The sequence below is a fragment of the Euphorbia lathyris genome, chromosome 1 (genome assembly GCF_963576675.1).
Source record: "Euphorbia lathyris chromosome 1, ddEupLath1.1, whole genome shotgun sequence".
In the NCBI taxonomy this organism is placed as follows: Eukaryota; Viridiplantae; Streptophyta; class Magnoliopsida; order Malpighiales; family Euphorbiaceae; genus Euphorbia; species Euphorbia lathyris.
Genome location: NC_088910.1, coordinates 97,743,246 through 97,769,162, shown reverse-complemented (window position 1 = coordinate 97,769,162; position 25,917 = coordinate 97,743,246). Strand labels below are relative to the sequence as shown.

At 33.4% G+C, this 25,917-nt stretch overlaps 1 long non-coding RNA gene and 1 other non-coding gene across 2 annotated transcripts; one reads left to right on the top strand and one right to left on the bottom strand.

Annotated features, from left to right (window-relative positions):
• Positions 1 to 1,707: 1,707 nt before the first annotated feature.
• LOC136216058 (small nucleolar RNA R71) lies at positions 1,708 to 1,814 on the bottom strand. Its single transcript, XR_010683053.1, has one exon. It is a non-coding gene; the product is annotated as a small nucleolar RNA R71 (small nucleolar RNA).
• A 17,298-nt stretch (positions 1,815 to 19,112) lies between these two features.
• On the top strand, positions 19,113 to 25,260 carry LOC136212007 (uncharacterized). Its single transcript, XR_010679192.1, has 4 exons — positions 19,113 to 19,494; positions 23,012 to 23,186; positions 24,680 to 24,714; positions 25,001 to 25,260. It is a non-coding gene; the product is annotated as an uncharacterized lncRNA (long non-coding RNA).
• The last annotated feature ends 657 nt before the right edge of the window (positions 25,261 to 25,917 follow it).

The window sequence follows — 25,917 nt, the reverse complement described above, 5'->3', positions numbered from 1 at the left end:
TGTTGAGAAAAAATGCAATGAAATGTTATAATATAGATATAGAATCAGAGCGTAGAACTTATGTCTAAGTTCTAAGTAAAACATTTCGAGAGTTAGAAATTAGATTCTGTACAAAACAAGATGAGGTACACATATTGTTTATAGTTTAATTACAACTCAGTAGCGTTTAAACATTGTTCCAGTTTTAGTTTGCATCATGGTAGTGGCCGACTGAATCCCTATTACGAAGTTACAGCGAGAAGATTGAGTAGAGTGTTCGCCCCTGAGCCTGATAACCTCTTAGGAAACCCAAGGAAAGGAACCGATCAAGCCGTTCACTTGCACACCCTCGAAGAACTCGATGCTCCTTGTTCTCTGTAAACTTGTATCAATTTATATTTCATCTAATAAAGTCCGTTCTATTCGACAAATCGTTATGCAGCACTTATGGTAACCAATCCAATATAAGTGAGGCTGGTGTTTTCATTAATACGCAGTTGAATTCAAAATCATTACAAGGAAACTTTGTTGAACACTTAGGCAAATTATCATCTCGAAAGAGTTTTAATTTGAGTAAGGGCAACTATCCCGAAAGGGTTTTGTCGCGTTCAAAGCCAATTAATTAGAGGTTCCGTCATTTATTTCATCATCATAATTGATACAAAGTTTAAGTTGTTTTCTTTGCTTAATGCAAATGAATAAATTCATTCGTTTTTCTAAAAAGTTCTAAATGTTCCTGTTTTGTAAAATTCACCCTTAAAATCAGAAGATCTTTCTAACAATCGATATATTCTAAATATAAAATCTTATTCCAGCATTTTCAAGTATTCAAAGTCCACAAACTCAATTAAACAATTTCCTAAATTCAATTAGACAAATTTCACTTTTCATTTACATTCAATAATAAATCTAACAAGTTCGAAATTAACAGATTCAAAAATAAGTTTTTCGTTAAAAAACGTATCCCTGTGGGATCGATATTTTTATTACTACAAGTGAAACCGTGCACTTGCGGAAATCGCTCAACAAGTTTTTGGCGCTGTTGCCGGGGATACACCAAAATTTTTGACAAAATTTTTATTTTTCGTATTTTATTTTCGAATCTAGGTTTACACATTATTTTTATACAATTTTTATATTTTATTTATTTTCAGTTATATAACATATTTGTTTTCAATTTTGTTTTGAAGGTAGTTTGGCTCGTGTAATAATTTCAAGTTCATGCGCAGTTCGCGAAGTTCGGGCACACCACCAGACCCTCTTGATCCAGAAATTGAAAGAACACTTAAGAAAAACAACAAAAACAAAGACAAAACACCCTTAAAAACCAAAGTAGTCCAGCCAGAAAATATGGCCGATCCACCGACACTTATGGATTATGCTAGGCCAGGAATGGCCGGTGTAACTAATAGTGTAGTTAGACCCCGTATAAACGCAAATCAATTTGAAATTAAGCCTGCTTTGCTTAATATGTTGCAAAACAACGTAACGTTTTATGGACTACCTAACGAAAACCCTAATGCACATTTGACAAATTTCTTAGAAATTTGTGATACTTTTAAAATTACTGATGTAACAGCCGAAGCAATCAAACTTCGCCTCTTTCCTTTCACTTTAAAGGATAAGGCAAAAATTTGGTTAACTTCTATGCCTGCTGCAACATTTGAAACTTGGGACCAATTAGCCCAAGCGTTTTTATCAAAATATTTTCCTTTAGCAAAAACCGCAAGAGTCATCAAAGAGTTGACATCTTTTACCCAAAATAATAATGAAACTCTTTATGAAGCTTGGGAACGTTTTAAAGAACTTCAACGTTTATGCCCACACCACCAACTGACAGATGCACTTTTAATGCAGACATTCTATAATGGATTAAATCCTACGACTAGAGGTTCATTAGATGCTATGTCTGGAGGGTTATTTATGAAGAAGACGTTCGCCCAAGCAAGAGAACTTTTGGAGGAAATGGCAATCAACAGCAGTATGTGGCCCGCAGAGCATGGACATATACCAACGGCGAAACCATCATCCTCGGGTACATCATCGGTTAACGGTATAATGAATCTTGATCCAGTAGCAATGTTACAAGCCCAATTTTCTGCCTTATCGCACAAAATTGATAAATTTATGGCACCATGCGATCCTAATGATCCAATCCAGAGAGACATTGATTACGAAGGTAATAATGAGTTAGAACAGGTAAACTTTGTCCAAGGACAAAACCAAACTACTAATCCTTATTCTAATACTTATAATCCTGGATGGAGAAATCATCCTAACTTTAATTGGAAAGATGGTAATAATAATAATAATGCAAATGCTAATCAATATCGTATAAATAATTATCAAAATCAAACAAGAGATACGATTAGCACTTTATCTTCAAAAATCGACAAATTTATAGATGCTATGAATGGAAAGGTAAGTAATCAAGACGATGGTTTTAAACGGATCGAAAGTAAATTCGATCAGCTTATCAAAAACCAATCATCTAGCATCCATAATTTGGAAGTTCAAATTGGACAGCTTGCTAAATCAATTCCATCCCGCAAAGAGGGAAGTCTTCCCAGCTAAACGGAAGAAAATCCGAAAGAGCATGTTAAGGCTATCACTCTTCGTTCAGGGAAAAACTACTTAGGTCCGGAAATGCCCGGAAATTCAACTTTACATGGAAATAATTTACCAAAATCCAAAGAAGATACTTTAAAACAAAAAGATACAAAAATTGACTCTAATCCGAAACCTTTTGTACCAAAACCACCTTTTCCACACAGGGTCCGAAATAAGGACCATGATAAACAACTTTTATCATTTTTAGACAAACTTAAAAATTTGCATATAAATTTAACATTCATGGATGCAATTACGCAAATTCCTAACTATGGAAAATTCTTGAAAGATTTAATTTCAAAAAAGATTAGTTGGGAAGGAATTTCATCCATTTCTCTTTCTGAAGATTGTAGTTCGATAGTATCAAGCAAATTACCTACTAAACTCAAAGATCCCGGATGCTTTACCATTCCGTGTACATTGGGAAATATGGAATTCCCAAGTTGTCTTTGCGATTTAGGAGCTAGTATAAACTTGATGCCATTGTCTATTTTTGAAAAATTAGGTTTAGAAGAAAACATCAAACGTACCAATATGGTTTTGCAATTAGCGGATCAATCCACTAAAAGACCATATGGTATAATTGAAGATGTTTTAGTAAAAGTTGACAAATTTATTTTTCCTACTGATTTTGTTATCTTAGATTTTGCTTATGATGTTAATTGTCCGCTAATCTTTGGTAGACCATTCATGAACACGGGACGTGCTCTAGTTGATGTGTCGGAAGGAAAAGTAGTTTTACGAATAGGTGACGATAAGATCGAGTTCGATATGAATCAAGCAATGAAATATCCTATGGAGGATTTCGCCTGTATGAAACTTGATTTAATTGAAGAATGTGTTAATGACATTGTTCAAAGAGAAGAAATAATAGAACCTATAATGGGTGAAGAATTAGAAGATAAGGACCCAGAGCCTTTGATTCGAGAAGATGGACCAGTTCCGCCTTTAGTAATAGTTCCACCTAAATTAGAACTTAAAGAATTACCAAACCATCTGAGATACACTTTCCTAGGCGGAAGTGATACTCTACCTATAATCATCTCTAACAAATTAACAGAAAATCAAGAAGAAAAATTGAAAGAAGTTGTTAGAAATAGAATAGGAAGTATGGGATGGCAAATTTCAGATTTAAAAGGAATTAATCCTAGTATTGTAATGCATAGGATTCACTTAGAAGAAGATAAGCCACCTAAAGCAGATAGACAAAGACGTTTAAATCCGAATATGAAAGAAGTAGTAAAAAATGAGATTACTAAACTTTTAGACAATGGAATCATTTATCCTATTTCGGATAGTGAATGGGTTAGTCCAATCCATTGTGTACCCAAAAAGGGAGGCATAACTGTAGTAAGGAATGATGAAGGTGAATTAATACCTACGCGAACCACCACCGGTTGGAGGGTTTGTATAGATTATAGGAACCTAAATAAGGCAACTAGGAAAGATCATTTTCCTTTACCTTTCATCGATCAAATGATCGAAAGGATAGCCGGTCATGCATTTTATTGTTTTCTTGATGGCTATTCCGGATTATTTCAAATATATATTTACCCGGATGACCAAGATAAAACAACCTTCACATGTCCTTATGGAACATTTGCATGTAGAAGAATGCCTTTTGGTCTATGTAATGCACAAGCAACTTTTCAACGTTGTATGACTGCAATTTTTAATGATTTCATCGAAGATATCATGGAAGTATTTATGGATGATTTTTCAGTTTATGGAGATTCTTTTGATGCATGTTTAAAAAACTTAGATAAAGTTCTTTCTAGATGCGAAGAAACGAATTTAGTATTGAATTGGGAAAAATGTCATTTCATGGTTGACGAAGGAATTGTTTTAGGTCATAAAATATCTGAAAAAGGATTAGAAGTGGATAGAGCAAAAACTTCAGTAATAGAAAAATTACCCCCACCAACAACTGTCAAGGGAGTAAGATCATTTCTAGGACATGCAGGTTTTTACAGACGATTTATAAAAAACTTTTCTGTGATTTCCAAACCACTTACTAATTTGCTTATGAAGGATTCAACCTTCGATTTTAATGAAGATTGTATTAAAGCTTTCGAAACATTGAAAACAGCTTTAGTCAGTGCACCCATAATTGCTAAACCCGATTGGGATTTGCCTTTTGAAATCATGTGTGATGCAAGTGACCTAGCTGTAGGATGTGTTTTAGGTCAAAGAAAGGATAAAAGATTACATGTTATTTATTACGCAAGTCACACATTGTCAGGTGCACAGTTAAATTACACAACAACAGAAAAAGAGATGTTAGCCGTAGTATTTGCATGTGATAAGTTTATGTCATACTTGTTAGGATCTAAAGTTATTATCTATACAGATCACGCAGCTTTACGTTATCTGTTTGCTAAGAAAGATGCAAAACCGCGTCTGATTAGATGGGTTTTGTTGTTACAAGAATTTGATATAGAAATTAAAGACAAAAAGGGAGTAGAAAACCTTGTTGCCGATCATCTATCAAGACTAGAAGATGAAAATGGTCCTATAGGTGAAACTATCGGTATACGAGATGATTTCCCCGATGAACATCTCTATCAGGTAGAAAGTATCATGTCACCATGGTATGCAGATTTTGCTAATTATCTTGCAACCGATATTGTTCCGGAAGGATTATCTTCCCAACAAAGGAAGAAATTTTTCTTCGATATTAAACAATATTTTTGGGAAGATCCCTTTCTATTCAAATCATGTGGTGACGGGATAATTAGGAGATGCGTCGGAGAAAATGAAAATGAATCTATAATAACGGAATGTCATTCCAGCTCATATGGAGGACATAATGGAGTTAATAAAACGGTAGCTAAAATATTGGAATGTGGTTTCTTTTGGCCTACGATGTTTAAGGACGTTGGTTCATTTATTACTCGTTGTGATAAATGCCAAAGAACGGGAAATTTAGGAAGGAAAGATGAGATGCCCCTCAAAAACGTGTTGGAAGTTTAAATCTTCGACATGTGGGGAATTGATTTCATGGGACCTTTTCCGCCTTCCAACGGTAAAACTTACATATTAGTAGCCGTTGATTATGTTTCGAAGTGGGTTGAAGCAATTGCAACCCCTACGAATGATTCTAAAGTAGTTGTTAATTTTCTTGACGATATATTTTGTAGATTTGGTTGTCCTAGATTCGTTGTCAGTGATGGCGGTACCCATTTCATAAATCGGACTTTTGATATGCTTATGAAAAAATATGGAGTACGCCACCGCGTGTCAACGCCATACCATCCTCAGTCGAATGGTCAGGCGGAGATCTCAAATAGAGAACTCAAATGGATTCTAGAGAAAACTGTTTCGTCATCAAGAAAAGATTGGTCACAAAAACTCAATAATGCGCTATGGGCATACCGTACTGCATTTAAATCACCAATAGGAATGACTCCATATCGTTTAGTGTATGGAAAAGCATGTCATTTACCAATAGAATTAGAACATAAAGCCTATAAGGCTATTAGAAAACTTAATTTTGATTTACAACAAGCAGGAAAGAAACGTTTGCTCAATTTAAATGAGTTAGATGAGTTACGACATCTATCGTATGAGAATGCGAGGATTTATAAAGCAAGAGTGAAAAAATGGCACGATGCCAAGATCAAAGTCAAGCACTTTAATGTTGGAGATAAGGTGCTGTTATTTAATTCACGGCTTCGTATATTTCCAGGAAAACTTAAGTCCAGATGGACCGGACCGGACCGTATTTAGTCGTCAAAACATTCGACTATGGTTCTTTGGAACTTGAGGAAACCAACGGTAATCGTTTTAAAGTTAACGGTAATCGATGTAAAATTTATTACGAAAATATTTCCGAAATAGGAACTAATTTCGTAACAAGATTTCCTGACATATAAATCATTTCATTTTTCTAATAGTTAGTTTTTATTATTTTTATTTTTCTTTTTATTTTGTTTTGTTTTAAATTATATCATTTTATATTAGAATTTTAGATATATAAAAATATATTCAAGTCACGATTTTAATTAATTTTTAGGAATTTAATGAGAATTAGAAGAAATTTAGTGATTCTCAGTTGAGAATTTGAAATTCTCAGTTGAGAATTCAAATATATAGAATTCTTGAGAAGGTAGGAAATTTTCTAGACTTATAGAGAATTTAAAATTCTCAGTTGAGGATTTGGGGTATGACTAGTGGCTAGGAAAATTTCTGGACTTATAGAGGATTTGGGATTCTCAGTTGAGAATTCTGACTTCAATAGGTTTCAAATTGACAGGAAAATTTCTGAACTTACCGAGGATGAGGATTCTCGGTAGAGGATCAGAAATTAGGGGTTTTGACAACTGATTTCCGCAAGGAAATCAGCGTGTCGCGACCGCGGGTCAGCATCCTCGGTCGCGACTCGGGGAATTTGTGCAGTAATTGACCCTTGTTCTTTAACTTTTCAGCAGACACAACTTTTCGGAAACGAATAGTTGCGTTTCTTCATTTTTAAAAAGGTCTGTTTCATGCCTTTTCACCTCAAAATAACACCTCTTTTCAACCTAGGATTTTATAAATAGGTTCTAGAGGTTCAGTTTTCTGTCACTTTCTTTTCATCTCAATCAGAACAATTCTCTGATTTTCTTACCATTCACCAACCCATAAATTAAGTTCAGAACCTTTCTTCCTTACTCATTCCAAACACCATGACTTCCACAAACACTCATCCTAAGAAAGTTGTTGCTTCACGCACTAAAAATACAGATATATCAGAGCGTTATGGATGTAACTTTCCTATCTTCAATCATGATGAGGGAAGGCGCTTCTTGAGGCTTCGATACACATTCTTTGTCGGAATGTTATACATGGATGACTTTCTTAACGATCAGTTGGGAATCAAAGAAGATATGAGTCGCTACATGGAACGCTTAGGATGGACCAGATTTGTTGATATGAAGTTTCCTATAATTGGAGACTGGATATTAGAGTTCTTCTGTACGGTTCGTTTTGTTAACAAGCGTCGGGTGCGTCTTAGTTTTCATCGGGATGGCAAAACTTTCACTTTTGGATATCCTGAATTGCATGCTTGGTTTGGTTTTCCCTTGAAGGATACTACCAAATGTCATCATGGAAGAGATATGACGTCCACTGATATTTGGCGAATGCTCACTGGCATTTGGCCTTTCAACCCTAAACTTGCCTATAATAAGTCTTTTTATTCCAACTCTATGCTATATTTGCATAAGTTTCTGAGTCACATCCTGTTCGGTCGCACGTTCAGTAGTGTCGTCCAAGAATCTGATCTTTATGTACTTGGAGATATATTTCAAGGCAACGTGGTTGATTCTTCAAAAATTCTGATGGAGGGTCTTGTTGCCGCATCTAGATCCAAGGCTAAGAAGGTTGGGTTCGGGAATATTATATGTGGAATAATACTAGGGACCAAGGGAAGTATTTTTGTTCCTTGGAGTGATGCTGAATCTTTCCCGACGCTAGACTATGAATTCTTAGAATATGAAGGTCTAGTGAAACGAGTTTTTCGATCAGGACCAAATTTTCTTTCTGCACCAGAACGTCAAGCCTTCGTGCAGATGAAAATAGACCGCTATAGGGCTAAGAAAATCCCGATTGAAAGGGACGAGTTTTTAGCATAGCTTTTGTTTATTTTGTTTGTAAATATGTTGTACATATTTCTATTTCAATAAAACTTTCTCTTTTGTTTTATATCTTGTTTTTTATTATATGGTTACACTAACATTAAAACTCATTATTCTACACTTATGAATCTATATTAAATGTTAATAACTAAGTTTCAATTCCTTAAATAAAGATTCATTTAACTTACATTAATAAATGAACATAAATGCTTCAATTAATTTGAGTTCCAAACTTTTCCTATTATTAATTTAACATTCGTTAATTAAAGCATTTTCATTTATTTTTCCCATTAATAAGGATAAACCTTTGGTTTTCCTTATCATTTAATGTTTTCCATTTATGTTTTTAAGTACAGATAACATTTTCAAGGAGTTCAGGATAGGATTTATCAAGAAATTGCACAAATAGGAGTTACTATGCAGAATTTGGGTGACCATAGGGTGATCCGCGGCCGAGAATTATTGAATTCTCGGTAACTTCAGCAATTTCCTTCAAAATTCAGAGAACAATTCGCTGCCAGACGTGATCCGCGGCCGAGAATGGTGCGATCCTCGGTAACTTCAGCAAAAATCCTTCCAAAATACAAAGGAAAATTGGCTGAAACACGCGATTCGCGGCCGCGGATGCGCATCCTCGGTCGCGACACGCGTGATTCTGCAACACCTAGTCCGGATTTTTGGCCTATTTTTCCACCTTTTCCTATTCAACCTCTACCTATTCCTCTTCCTATTCCTACTCTACCTATTAATCTTCCTATTCAACCCTATATATACCTATTACTTACACAAACCTTACATCACCTCAAATTTTAACCAATCCCCTACTCTTACCTCTTCCCAATACCTTACTTTTACTCTTCCCAATTTCATCATTACCCTTTTCAATCACCTAACCCTTTCAACTTCAAGTCTCTATACAACACTTCTACTTCTTCTTCAACCTCAAGCTTTTATCTCTTTTCATCTTTTTCTCTAAACCCTAAACACCATAACCATGCCTAGAGCAAAGCGTGTTGGACACAAGCCGGCTGTCACTGAGGCTAATCGCCTAAGGATTAGTTGCGGGGCTTATTTCGACATTCATTCTGAGGAAGAAGTTGGACGTTTCAAGCACTTTTCAAACGCTAATCGTAAGTTCGTGGACATGCAGTTTCTTGACTTTGATTCGGTAAGGAAGTTGAACTTCACTACACAAATTACTGCTTTTATTGAGACTTTGGGATGGGAAACTTTTGCTTCTATGCGTTTTCCCCAAATTCAAGAGTATGTGGTTGAGTTTTTGGTTACTTTAAAGATAAACAAAAAGAGAACGGAAATTTCTTTTCGGAATAATGGTACTACCTATACCATAGATTATGAGGCTATGGGAAATATGTTTGGTTTCCCTACTAGTGATTTTTATGATAAGCCTCGGGATTTTGACAATAACTCTTTTTGGCAAACTCTTTCCGACCAAACTTCTTTTGACTCTAAAAACACTTCGAGCAAGTTGATTAAGGACAATTGTGTGTTCTTCTTTCACAAGTATTTGAGTTTTTCACTTTTTGGTCGTGTTGAGAGTTCAAAAATTCAAGTCCGGGATTTGTTTGTTTGGGATTGTTTGTTCAAGGGTTTAAGGGTTGATAGCATTGGAATGATATTTGACAATTTGTATCGTGCTTCGAGGGCTCACACCACTCAGGCCCCTCTCGGTAATTTAATCACCGCTATTGTTTTGGGAGCACGGGATGAATTAGCAACTTATGATATGTCCACCTACCATGGATATGTTCCGGTTTTGGACATTGCGGCTCTTGAGCGGGCTCATTTATTGGTTTCTGCGGCTCCTCCCGTTTTTATTTCTTATACTACCCGTATTGCTCATCTTCGTGGCACTATGGGTGGAGGTGCTTCTAGTTCCCAAAATGTAGGTACCGAAGAAGGAGGTGCGGAGGAAGGAGCGGAAGGTGCACCACAAACCCAAGCAACACAAGATAATGATCCGGTGGATTTAAGGAGAATTTTGAACCAAATCAATGCCAATAATAGACAAATGAATTTGAGAATTGATGATTTGGTGGAGAACAACATGGTGATGAATGACAACCTCAATACTTTGAGGCGTGCGCAAAGATCGACTCGGCATCGGATGCTTTCGTTTTTCCGCCGCCGAAATGTGGAAACTTCACCAACACCTCCGGATTCCCCGCCGAATGCTTAGGTTTTATCTTTTATTTTTATCTTATCTTGTTTTAATTTCAGTTTCGTACATTTTTATTTTCTTATGTTTCGTACAATTTCAATTTTAATTTAATTTTATGATGCATGTTTTCTTTGCTATATCTTTCATTTCTTTCCGTTTGTTTTATCTTTAATGTTTTATCTCCATTTTGCACCAATGAGGACATGGTCCAATTTAAGTGTGGGAGGAGATATATACATATATCATTTTTATGCAAACGAATGAATGACCGAATATATGCAAATGAATGAATGAATGTATGCAACACTTGTTTGTTTTCAAAAATACAAAATGCAACGTAAATTGCAACACTTTTAAGTATATTGCAACAAATGAAAAAACTTAACATTTTTTATGAAATATCATTTTTACATTTATAAATTAATCATAAGTTAAAATTTTTATGATTATTTTTAGGTTATCATTATCGATAGAAATAAATATTTCTATACGGGTAATATTTTTCAAAATATTTTTCACAAATCTTCGACACGATTTTAAGTAAAAAATTGTCTCGAGTGAATGTATTTAAGTAATAAATTCTTTATTTTCAATCTCTATTTTATAATCATGAAATTCATGATACAATAAATCTTATTTTAAATTTTCAATTAGGTTTATAGGCATTAAATTGAACTAACAATTTTTAGCTCGGTTTTGATTTTGTCTTACATTAACACCAATTGAAGTTTTTAAGGAAACTATAGCCATAATACATGTTGAATTTTAAGTCAATATAGGATGAATGTGCTAATTTTCTTTTTCCCAATTTACAATTTATAATCAATAAATCGTATTCTTAACTTTTGGCCACGATTGAGACCAACCTTATCACAATCGAGGTATGAAAGGGAAGAAATAATAAGTAAAGCGTACTTTTGGCCACGGTTGCGACCACCCTTATCACAATCGAGGTATGAAAGGAACGTTTAAGTAAGTAAAAATTAAGCGTGTTTAAAGTTTAAAGTAACGATTGCGTCCACCCATGGCATGGTCGGTACCTCTTAAGCGAACACAAATAAAATGCATATAAAGTTACGATCGAGACCACCCTTATCACGGGCGTAACTAAGCAAATAAATTAAACTTAATAAATCATATATAATAATTCAAGTTTGGGAAAGGAAATTTGGTGCTTTGAAATGCCTTGAGATGAAAAACTCAATAACATGCGTGCTTACATCGTCCCGAATACTTCAATTTAAACATTGAAATACAAGACGAATGATATATCGTATTTATACTAAGTAAGTTTGATATTTTGCGTATAAATTTGCCATGCGAAGTTAGTCTTTTCGGCTTAACTAATTTAAAAGGTAAACACAAAGATATATGTTTTATTTTCATAAAGAGATTAGTTAAGGAATAAATTCAGTGAAATTTTGCTCGGGACTAGCAAAAGATTAAGTGTGGAGATTTGTTAAGCCCAAAATATACCTAAAATATCATTAACATTTACATCATTTTTATTACAAATTCGTGTTATTTATATCTGTTTAGATTACTTTTACTCTCGAATATCTTTCTTTCTTGCAATGTACCTAAATATTTGGTAAAATCCAAATAGGAACGAAAAAGGATCTAAAACAGAAGAAAAACCCTACAAAAGGAGTCAAAGACGACGTAAATCGAAAGAACCAAGTCGAGGACACGAACGAAAGCAAAGAAACGGAAAACTCACCAAGCCGCGACCGCGAATCCACCACCCGCGACCGCAACACGCGTGGTTTAGCCATTTCTCCCCTTCGTCCAACGTTCAACTTAATGCTACGTCATTCACGGCCGAGGATTGCTATCCTCGGTAAGTGCAGAAAATTTACCAAATGCATTTTACACATGTTGAGATCCAAGAAACGCGTTCGTTCAAGTGGATAAAGACGTCCTTTCACAACGGACACGACTCTTAACCAACGGATACATCACTTCAAACACAACCCTTCAACATCTATAAATAAAGAGTTGATGTTGAGAAAAAATGCAATGAAATGTTATAATATAGATATAGAATCAGAGCGTAGAACTTATGTATAAGTTCTAAGTAAAACATTTCGAGAGTTAGAAATTAGATTCTGTACAAAACAAGATGAGGTACACATATTGTTTATAGTTTAATTACAACTCAGTAGCGTTTAGACATTGTTCCAGTTTTAGTTTGCATCATGGTAGTGGCCGACCGAATCCCTATTACGAAGTTACAGCGAGAAGATTGAGTAGAGTGTTCGCCCCTGAGCCTGACAACCTCTTAGGAAACCCAAGGAAAGGAACCGATCAAGCCGTTCACTTGCACGCCCTCGAAGAACTCGATGCTCCTTGTTCTCTGTAAACTTGTATCAATTTATATTTCATCTAATAAAGTCCGTTCTATTCGACAAATCGTTATGCAGCACTTATGGTAACCAATCCAATATAAGTGAGGCTGGTGTTTTCATTAATACGCAGTTGAATTCAAAATCATTACAAGGAAACTTTGTTGAACACTTAGGCAAATTATCATCTCGAAAGAGTTTTAATTTGAGTAAGGGCAACTATCCCGAAAGGGTTTTGTCGCGTTCAAAGCCAATTAATTAGAGGTTCCGTCATTTATTTCATCATCTTAATTGATACAAAGTTTAAGTTGTTTTCTTTGCTTAATGCAAATGAATAAATTCATTCGTTTTTCTAAAAAGTTCTAAATGTTCCTGTTTTGTAAAATTCACCCTTAAAATCAGAAGATCTTTCTAACAATCGATATATTCTAAATATAAAATCTTATTCCAGCATTTTCAAGTATTCAAAGTCCACAAACTCAATTAAACAATTTCCTAAATTCAATTAGACAAATTTCACTTTTCATTTACATTCAATAGTAAATCTAACAAGTTCGAAATTAACAAATTCAAAAATAAGTTTTTCGTTAAAAAACGTATCCCTGTGGGATCGATATTTTCATTACTACAAGCGAAACCGTGCACTTGCGGAAATCGCTCAACAATCATCATCAGTCTTATGCTTCTGGTAAGCATCAATTTCCTCAATGGGAGCATCATCAGCAGGGAGAGGGGGTATCGATGTATCAAGTACATACCCTATTTTATCGAACTTCAAAACAATTTTGAGGTTACGAAACCAGTCGGTGAAGTTTGAACCATTCAATTTGTTATCGGTAAGAATGTTTTGCAGATTGGTTTTAGTCATGATTATAAGAGTGGGTTTAATTTAAACTTGAGAGTGAGAAAGAGTAAACGTATGTCATTCATTTGCTTAAAGTATATCAATCTAAAATTATAGGCCTTTTAGTTTATTTTAGATTGCTCCCACTATTTTGCCAAATTAATAGCCCTCCATATTAATTCGAAGAATTTCACAAATCCTTTAGTGAGCTAGGATCCTAACTCTTGAGATTTCGCCTTGAGTTTACTCAACAAGCTAGTCTCATTCATTAGGTAGATTCATGTAATCAATCACATCTTTAATGTGATTCCTAGGTTATTGGGTTACTAACCACATTAGTAACTAATATGCTATTCATATTAATCCCAACCGTCTTGCCCATTAGTTTATGACAACATGAGTTTACTCATCCAATTATCATAATCTAATTTAAGTATTACCCCATATTCATGAAAAATGATTTTCGATAATTCAGGTGTTACCATAAGACCCCGAGCTTGAGTTTGCTCAACCCAAAGGCCCCCAGTACTGCCGGCTGAATTATAATATTAGGGAGGGGCAACCGATTTTAATAACTTGTTTATTTACTTAACTTTTTAACGAGGGATTTTATTTTAGGTCTCATAATCTAACTTAGTCTTGATTTGCTTTAGCATACATCAGACACATACATTCACATACATTGGCGTTATGGACATATCATCTAAATTATTCCGTCGAGCCAGAGACGGAATAAAAGGGCAAACCTAAGGAAATACTAACTATTACATATTTCTCTTTAGGTCTTCCGTTTTCTCCATGGCGCCTTGAAATTACATATTAATTTCTATACTACTAAAGAAAACTTCAATTGAATTGAAGGGAATCAGATGAGAGGAGAAATTACAATAGATAGTAGAAAGGCAGGACTCGCAGGCCCTATTTCAAAAATACCAAAAGACTAAAGATGGTCCAAATATGTCCATAACTCCAAACATGCATAGACTCAATTAAATAAATTTAATTGGTTGATTACATAACTATCTTATGCAATATTTATGTTAATCACATTAACTTATCAATTAACTTTCATCCAATTTTACTTCTAATAGTTTTCGTATCTTTTATATTAATATTTAGATTAATATAACTATACAAAACTTTAATTATGTACGTCCCAATTATTTTGATTTTAATTCATTTAACATTTTGATTTACAAATTGGTAAAACAAACTTTTAAACAAATTTTCATTCGATAATCAAAACAGAAAACTATCAATTTCTGAAACATATATATTTAAATATAAAAACGATTTTAAATATATATATATATATACATATATATATATATATATATATATATATCAGTTCTAAAACGGTTTTAAAACGATTTTCAGAAAATAGGAAAAACTACTATAGATTTCCGTTTTATCTTTAGAATTAATAAAACTGATTTTATCAATCTAACTATGAAACTAATAGATTTCGTTATAATGATTATCAACCAAAATAATTACGAACATACGCATAATCTCTTTTAATTAACAATTAATTAAAACTTATTTATCTTTAGAATCAATTAATCAAAACAAGTTGTTAATTAATCCTAACTATAAATATTTATTCAATCCTATTGAAAAACTTCTAAATTTTCATATATGAAATAACGGATTTAACGATGGCTCTGATACCACTGTTGGAAATTAGGCTAAGGTATAGCAGCGGAAATATAAAATTTTTAACCTATTTCCATTTAACCACAAGATCCGTTAACCGTTATTTCATATAAAGAAGGATAAGAAGAAATACCTTTTAGAAGTTCTATCTACCGTTGCAAACGAAGTGCCCCAACTTCAAAAGAGATAGAAACTATCTACCAATCTGCCCCTATCTGAAACAGACCTTCCAGACCTCCGAACGACTATCCCTTCGGTGGAAACGTGGAAGAATATGTCTAGAATCTCCTGTCCAAAAATCGCGACGATCCGACGGTTCAATCTCCGGGAATCCGCGAAAACGTGAACTGACCTGATGTAGGAGTAGTAAAACGAATTTCTCCCTTTTGTTTGTTTTTCTTCTTCGAGTTCCCAAACACGAAATAAAACACGGGAAGATTAATTTAGTATCAACCGTTGAATAGCAACCAAATTAGATTGCCTCTAACTAATCAACACAAGATCAATGATAAAAGAAATAGATGAAAATCAATTGATCAAACGAAGCCGTAGAGAAATCTCGTCCTCGAACTAGGGGTGTCGAATTTTCTCTCTCTTGGACTAGGTGAATTTTGAAAATCACAAGTAGGGTATGGCTTGCTTGGATTTCGAAAATCTCAAGGGAATGGGTATTTATAATCTCTTGTATCTAATCCCTAGTTAGATAGAATTAGGTTACTGAATAGGAATTCCATTCGGAATAGAATTCCTAATTATTATCTCACTATATATCTAATATATTAAGTATAATAATAATAACCTTATTGGATAATAATAGGAGTATATTAATCTAATTAAAACTCCTAACTTAATTATCTCTTAATTAATTTAATTCATATTCCTAATCTAATTAGGATTAACAAAATCAAATTAATTATTCATGTATATCACTACATGAATTTCGACCCCCTTATGTCCATGGGCCTTATTGGGCTCAATTGGGCTTCTATCAATTAATTAACATCTATCTCTCTTTTAGGTTCCAAGTCTTATGTGTGATCCATTAGGTTCTTATTGCTTCTAGCCATATACAACGTTATTAAATTAATTTTCAAAGAATTATATTTAATCTTTGCATAACGGAATGATGTACAGAGTATGTGATTAGCAAGTCCGTAATCATTCCCCCAGAGCTATAAGAAGACAGGTTGATTCTGTCGTTAACCTTTCCGTATTAGTTACAGTATAATTCGATCCTTTATCAACTACATCCTTGAACTGAATCTTATGACTATGAGTGATGTCAAGTCACATATAGCGAGACGTTTGTTTTACTTGTACAGGCCGAGTCAACTCAAAAAGATAGGTTAAGTGAAATCTGTATTTCTTACTCTTAAGCTATCACCTTGCAAGGATTTAGAGTCGAGTCTTCCACAAGCGATCCATGGATGTATCTCCCATTTATCGGGAGTGATAAATGCTCAATCCAATATATAACGACTCCGCAATTACTTCCTGTGATACCCAACATCTACTGTTCACACCCCAGAGTCATCTCTATTAAGGATCGTGTTACACCAGAGTCAAAGCATCACATTTCGTAATCCAGAATACCAATTAATATTCCTTTGAGTCTGAGGATTAGTTATACCTATTAATACTAATGAGATGAACAGGTGACAAGGATGAATCTACCCATCCTGTTATCTCAAATCGGATCCTCAATCCTAATGAACAACGTTTCATCGGATCTATGTAACTGTCCAGATATCTGTATATATGAAGCTTGTGAGATCAGCTTTCTGTCGGACAGAAGACATTGTTACATACAAGTCTCAACAGTGATATGTCAATCCCAAACATATCACTTGACTTGGGGTGGTTTTAAGTTTATCAGTTTACTATAAAGTTTTGCCTCACTTCATGCTTGTATGAACACTTTATAATCACTTTAATAAACTTACGGATTTCCTTTTATCAGACTTTATTTAGTGCTTAAAAGGGATTGCCTTTATATAGTTATAAAACATATATCTCATTAAACAAATGATATAAAGAACAATTCATTTACATTAAGTTTGTATCCTAGAACAATTGTCTATAGGACATTAAACCCCAACAAATCCATATGTTGTTCTTCAACTCTTCCTGGTTTCTTCTGTTTACTTGTAATGATTCTTTTTATCTTGGATGATAACAGGTCCTTTGGATGATAACTTCTTCAAATGGTCGATCAGAATAAAAGGCCCACAGTACACCCCATATGAAAGGAGTGTATTTGAAATCAGAATTAGCTACCCTCCGGATTTCCCAGACAGACCTCCAACAGTAATATTAACTTATCTCCTTAAGCTATATGAACCTACATGACATTGTATACACATACACTAATCAATGTCTCTTCTTATTCTCAGTTTTGCTTCCGGAATAAGATTTATCATCCTAACGTGGCTCCTTAGGGGATGATTCATCTTCCTCGTCTCCTTACTCGCCCTCCCTTTCCCACTGCCACGGTTTAGATATGCCACCATTTATCTATTTCATTTGATAAACACTTAATCATGTTTGTGATCTAATTATTTTATGCATTTGTAGCTGATGTGGCACATATATGATCTACTACTATAGCCCCATATTGAGGCGCCATTTCTTGGGCAAGAAGCAGTTGCTGAGCAATACCTCAACAACAGTGAAATCTTTGATGTGCTCACTTGGAGATAGACTGAGGAGTATGCAAGGTGGATATGAGGGTGTTCAGATCTCCTAAACTATCTTGACTAAGTGAAAGGAGAATCGAAAGGCAACGTGAGCTCCAAATGTGGTTCTCATTCGAATTCCAAATTTCCTTTCTCTAGTCAAGATAGTTAAGGAGCTTTGGACCTTCAATTATAACCGAAAGGCAACACTCATCCCCCCCTTTTGTAATATAACGTAGAGCTTGCTATTCATTTCGTATGTATATGTATATTCAAGTCAATCAAAAGACATCTTATCGTTTGCAAGGCATATCAGAACATGCAAGTAGCCTAAATTGACCCTTTTACAATGTTCCTCCCACTTGGATTGTACTCGTTGAACAATGAACTTGGTAATGAGTTTTATGATGTTGTCGCCACAAGAGACTCTCTTTGTGCTGAATGCATCATAAACCTATCACCATGTTGAATGCTTTTTTTTTGTACGTTAACAAGCCAAGTGAAAAGGAACATTATAAAAGTATCCCCATATCACAATGAACATTCATATTGTTAGACTATGCCTAATGAGCTACATGCCCAATGAACATTCATACACATACTTAATCAGTCTAGCTTCCTAAACAGAACATAAAACAAGCCAACATATGCTTTATACACATACACATACTCAATCAGTTCTAGCAGTATAGCTCGTAGGTATAAGAGTATTCCCATTAGTTCTAGCTTCCTAAACAGTTCTATAGCAATGTACATACCAATCATTTTATAGCAATATAACTCACATTCATACCAATCACTTCATGCATGGTTAAGGTATTCAAGCAAGCAGTACTACAAGAAATTCATTCTATAACGTCCAAATTTAACGAAGGTACCTCTGATACTCTTGTTAAAAATGCTTTTCTACGTGGGTAAAAAATTACTCTCGCTTAAAATTACATTATTAGCGACTGTAAATTGAAGTTATTGTTATTAACACATATTACTATCGTTATTGATATTATCATTTATTAACTAGAAAAAAGACGGTCATTATTTATTAATACTACCTTCACAATAAATCTTCAGAAATTTGGCGCTAAAATCTTACTAAATTTTTGTAAAAAAAATTCCACTCTAAATAGGAAATTCTATTTTTACGTAAATTAAATAGATATAGCACCCAAATTAATATAGCGGGGTCATTGAAAACAAAACAAACTCTAGAGCAAAACAACTCTGAAGCAAATCCCTAAATATTGGGGATAATGATATTTTGAGAAGACGATTTCCCCCAAAACCTCACGATGTTAACCTGGCCGCCACGCTCAACATCTCCACACCTCCTCTGTTTCGTAATCGCATTTACATTCTGTATCAGTCTAGATACTTTCACGAGCACAATCCTTAAACCTCACGTTATGCATCATTATCGCCCACACCATCTCCACACCTCCATTCATTATATTTTTTTCTCTATATTCGGTATAGATAAGTTCAGAAAACTTTCACGAGCACCAAAAAGTTGAAGTGTTGAAGCTGTTCCGTAACTCAACGTCTACTAGCAGTGAAAAGATAAAGTTGAAGCTGTAGCATAACTCAGGTATGTTTGTTCAATGTTCCAATTTATGAAAATTAAAAGTCAATTGGTGGAATTCATCTTAACATAAGTTGATTTTTTAGTGGAATTGTTAAATTTTCAGTGTTGTATAATTTGATTGTGCTTTTTTTGTTGTTTAGAAATTTTGTTCCCAAATTGGTAAGACTGGTTTTATTTATTTCAGAGAAATTGCTGTCAGTTTTTATTTGCTTAAACTCTGAAATTGGAAACCTATAAAGTAGATTAATAAGGTTAAGCTTTTTAGGGCTAGTACGAATTAAGATTAGAGAGATGAGGGATGTGGTGAACATGAGGGTACAGTGTTTATTGAGTGCAAAAACAAAAAAAAACTTATACATATAAGGAATTAAAAAACTATACAAATTCAGTTTCTATGTGTTTGGGGTTCAAATGAGGATACAGTGTCAAGTCCATATTGATAGAAGCAAGCAGAAGGATACAACCATAATGGACAACACGACCAACTTACCCGAATATGTTCCTAGTGCATTGCTTTCTTGAATTTACTGTGTCTATGAATATGTTAAATTTTGCAATTAAAGAGCCAACTCATAGGTCCAAATGTCCTTTTATCACTTGTCATGGATTATTGATTCATTAGGTGTATTAAGTAATTCTATTTTGCAGAAGTATCATTTTGATTACTGCAACTGTTATTTCTTCAATTTTCAATAAAATCCTTCATTTTCTGTTAATATTACAAGGCAATATATAGGTATTATACGAAAGTGTAGATCAGCACTTTTCATCAATTTATTTTCATGTCACTGCATCTGATTCAATTTATTTATTCAGTTTGTCAGTTCAGACATTGTAAAACATGCCTAAAATGTATAACTAAGTGTGTGCAACTTTCTACTTCACCCTGGCCAGCTAAAGGTCACCTATTATTTGGAGTCCTTCCCCTACCTTTAAATGGTGATATAAAATGCCCTATCCGGTAACAGATATAGAAACAACATCAAATGGATAAGTAGTTTAACAAAAAATTTGAAGATACATTAAATAATAATCAAAACAGAAAAAGGTACAGAGAATGATAGTAAATGGTTTTACCAACAATATTTAAGAGTGCTGTTTGTAATTAAATCAACCAAAAAAGTAGTTTGCATATTAACTTGACATGTGCCAACTATCTTATGTCAATATTTCACAAAATATAAGAAACTAAGAATTGTATAACGTAATTATCATTCATTTGTTGGGGTCTCACTTTTAAGCATAGATGAAAATGACACTGCATTTACTCTTATGGTACTGATTACACTATTTAGGATCTTAGAATTAGAAAGAAAGAAAGTCTCTTCTTATTAATCCTATTAGTTCATGGACCCAAATTAGAATATATATTATTTGGCCACTATATATTATTATATTGGGATAAAGTACCAAAACAGGTTTATGGTTATCAATTTTAGGCTCCACGGATAAAATAACATCAATATAGGCTTGACGTTTAAAAAAGTAACAATTTAGACCTCGGATAATAGATTGGACATGTCATTCCTATTACTCCATTAAGTTCTGACTTCTTCCTCCACGTACAATTGATAGAACTTAACGGAGTAATATCAATGACATGTCTCGTTCCGTTATCGAGGCCTAAATTGGTATTTTTTAAAATGTTAAGCCTATATTGGTGTTATTTTGTACGTGGAGCCTAAATTGATACTTCTCCAAAAACCATAAATCTGTTTTAATACCTTACCCCTATTATATTTTATGGCTTCTATATAAGTTATAGCCTATGTAAAATGTCATTTCTATTGATAGGATTTTCACTTCTTTAGAATGTAGTAAATGCTATAGGACTTTTCCTAATCAAAATTACTAAGAATTAATGTGTACGGAATAATTTATTCAAATAATTTATAGGGAAGACTAAGATTGAAAGTAATGTTGTCAGAATTGGACCGGAATTGGATTGCTTTCCGGTTTGGGTTAGTATGAGTTTTTCAATTTGCAACAACCCGTCTGAAACTGGTGTCAACATGGAAACCGGATTCACCCTATTTTTTTAATTATTAAAAATAAAAATTGAAAAGTCATTCGAAAACTCTCAACAACCGTGCTTTTTCTTCGATTTTCTTCTGTTCTTAGTCTTCTACTTTGCTCTCTCAGTCTCGACTGCTTCCCTTTTGCATGTTCTCTCTCTTGATTCTTCTCCGCAAGCTATTGTCTAATTTTGCTATGAACTAATTGATTAATTAACTAAATTAACTAGTTGCTGCATGTGCTAAGTTATTTGCTGACTTCATTGAAAAATAAAAGCTTGGATGAGGTGAACTTAGGAAGAGTTAAAGCAGAGAATCATTTAAGGTTAAGACCTTATGAGCTGAACTATCTTGATGCAACATCAGAGAATGAGTTTTGTCTTTGCTAAGTTTTTGGATTATAATAAGTTATTATAATTATAATTATATATAAATATATATTATATTATTTATTTAATTATTATTACGTCATCCAGTCCGACCAATCCGAGTCAATTGGTTGAACCAAATGATCCCTAACCCAATTATAAATCTAGTTTAATATCCAGTCAGGTTCTGAAAACATTGTTTGAAAGTTATGCAGAACCCAAATCTAATCACCTGTTATGTGCTATTTTAGTTGATATCATAAAAAATCCAATCCACATTAATCCAAACATGCAATTTCTTATTCTTACCTTAAAGTAGTAGTAGATCTACAAAGTCAACAACTCAAAACATCCTTAAAAACCTACAAACTAATATCCTTAAACCTGGCCATACTAATCATAAAAATGCATACCTCGAGGAGGAAAAAAGAATCTAGAAAAATAACTTGTGTATTGAATTAGCTAATTGAATGTGTAATTAATTACAAAATCCGATTTGATTAATATAAGATAGGGGATAAATTTCCCTAATTGTAATCCAACTTGTTAATTAGGATCTGCATGATCGAGTTCTGGAATAAGTCTAGAATAAGAACCGAAATAAGCATAAATCTAATCTGTATGATCCAACCTCCAAAGTAAAGTTTGGAGTGACAAAACACCCATTATGAATCTCTGAACTAGATTGAGTCTTTAATCCCTCCCCGGACATGAGACTTGTCAAAATTTAAACTTTTCATCTTAAATTTTGTACCTTTGATTGAATTATAGAGCAAAGCATCTGTATTTGAGGTTTTAAAGTTAAGAGTTGTAGCAACAATAATATGTACACGAAACCAACACCCCAAATTATTAAATTGGAGAGGAACATCTACTTAAATTTGTGAAGTAGTTAAAGAATAACCAGAGAATGAAATGAAGATAGAGAAAATTAAGAATTCCTCAATGAAAATGATACAAGAAAGTTCACAACTTTTACATCAATCTAAATAATACAAAGAAGTGAAAATGTATCTCACTTGCGAAAAATACTAGCAGTAGGCATTGTAAGGTGTAATAGGACCATACTTCTAGCTTTTGGTGTCCCTTTCATCGGCTAATTTTCAACCATCACAACTTCCCCAAATGAAAATGCAGTAACAGCAGCAGCAGTTGCTACAAACACCAAACCCTCCATGATAAGGAAGAGGAAAACCGTAAGCTTATAGATCGTTTGGAGCAAATTGAAAATCGATTAGTCCAAGTGGAGAATGAACGTGTGGAACACTCAGATACAAATACTTCATCAAATACTAATGATGAGCATCAAAAGGTACATTCATATCCTCTAATTTCATTATATTATTACTTAAGCTTGGTTGCATCATTACTCTAGATAAAGTGCCATCATTATAAGGTCTCTTATTAGTGCTTTCAAGGATTGATATACAAAGGATATGAATGTGTGTTCTCTCAATGTTAGTTGTCTGTTTCTGTCTAATTATTTGTAGGAAAATGTGCTTGAATATAGGGAAAAAATTGTGTAGTTCAATGATAAAAGAATCTAGTTGGTGTTAATTTGGATTGTTTTATATTCACATTCTTTTCATTTTTGTGTGTTGTTTTAATGGATTTAGGGATGCATTATTATTTTTGTTTTCTGCCAAAGTTTGTTTAAGAGCTAACTGGTGATATCGAGTTTTGAAGTAAATTGAGAAGTTTGAAATGAAATGATACTATGTCTATTATCTTTGCTTTTCTTCATGCTTTGTGTGCTTAGATTTTCATTAGTGTACTGCTGTTGTAAAAAGAAAAAAATCATGTGTCTCAGTGTCATATCTCTCTTAATTGTTGTTTTAATCTGGTGCAAAAATCACATGGGATATATTTGATGCTGATTATTTTAGTTTCAATGCATATTACATAACAATCTGACTTTTTGGTAGTAAAGTTGAGTTCTGAGATTTTGTTTGGCTGTGGGATGCGTTTTACAATTTAATGCAAACAATTTATATGAAAACAAACTACTAAACCCAAATGCAAACTTAAAAACTTAACTATAAGCAAATAGCTCTAAATTTGTAGAAGAAATTAAGTTGTCCCAGGTTTTAAAAACTATGTTCAGGCTATCAAAATTCAATTGCTTAAATTTTTCCATTAATTTTTGCTTCAGTTTTGCGTTACTGTGTGTTTTGAGTTGATGTTTGAGCTAAACACACAATTTTCATCATGTAACTTGCTGAGCCTAAGCAGTGATAACAATAACAACATGGGATTGTTTGATTTGTCAATGATTATTGCATAGAGTAAAGAATTTAAATTTTCTCAGTTGGATTTTTCCATAGCTTTATGTTTGTCTAAGATTTGGTGCTTTTTTGAGTTTAACTTGGAAATTAGCTGGATTGAATCAAATAATTTATTTCAATAGCCATTGTTGCACATTAAAAACTTGATATAAACCTCAAGGTACCTGTTTGACAACCTTTAATTCTCATAGTTTATGCTTGAAAATGACCCTAACAATAGCGTTTATTTTTGTACTTTTCCCTTTAATTAATGAATGATTGTTTACAGGCTGATCAAGTTAATGCAAATTGAATGCTTATGTTGCTAAAAATTTAATAGGCTGTAATTTCTATTCTAATATACATTTTTACAGTTTTACTCTTGATGCATGAGTTGGTAATTACATGTCTCATATTCTCTTGTCTATTCTGCCTAATTATTTATAGGCATTTTTTATGATGTATAACATGTGGCAGAAAAATTGTTCATAATATTTTACATTATATCTTTTAATTTTAAGTTCATTTTTTCTTTCTCCAGAGCGTCTAGCTTCTCATTTATTCCCCAAAATTCAAGTAAGTTTTTGTTTTACTTTGAGAGTTTTAGTATATATTTAATTTCACCCACAAAAGAAAAAGTATGGACATCGAAAAAGTACTTGAGGTTTATTTATCTTCAAACTTTATTACCTTATAATATAGGAGTATATGATTAATATAGACCAATAATGTTCAATATTATGCCAATAATGTTTGTTTTGGTCCATCTTACTAATATAGACCAATACGCTTTGTCTAAGTCTTTGCTTATTCTTTTCTCTTATACCTTTCCCTTATTATTGGATGTTTACATTTGTAACAGCGGAGCTAATTGTGCTGTTCGGTTGGATTATTCTTCTGGGATGAGATTTGGAACAAACTGTTGAAGTAGCTTTATAGATGTCATGGAGATTATATATGCCTTTGATTATATCATATTAATGTACGAAACAAGATGATTTGTTTTCCTATTTTAGAAAGAACAAGAACACATTTCAGTTCATAGTTTTGCACTTTTATTTTCAATCTTGTTAAATGACAAATTGGTTTATATTTTATTGAATTTACGTTTCAATTATTGAATTTGTATTTATTGTGTATTTAGATGATTCTAGTGTCACAACACTTTAATTCATGATATAATTACTGATCTCTTAGTTGTAAAATAGCATTTCTAATGACAGTACATATAGAAATAATGACGGTCTATTATCTCGTGAGAATGTTATAATAATGATGGTAGAAATTGGAAATAACGACGGTTTATTTTCTTATTAAAAGGTTATAATAACGACTGTCTATTCACTTGTTAAAGTATAATAACAATGACGGTGATTTTTGGAAATAACGATCGTATATTCAATCATTAACGTTTAATAATAACGACGGTGAAGAATGGAAATAATGACCGTTTATTCACTCATTAAAATGTCATAATAACGACAGTGAATTATGTAAATAATGACAGTTTATTCACCCATTAATATGTCTTAATAACGACGGTGAAATCAGTTAACAACGACGGTCATTACTGTCCTAATTATTGAGTAGTAAGGACAAGCAGCATACAGTCGTTGTTTTGTTTTAACGACGAGACACGGTATACCGTCGTTAATACCTTTAGCGTCGGAGGTTTTAACGAGGGTGGACGATGGTATATACGGTCGTTATAAGTTAATAACGATGGTATTTATTTAATTAACGACGAGATTAACTCTCGTTATAGACCAAATTTCTTGT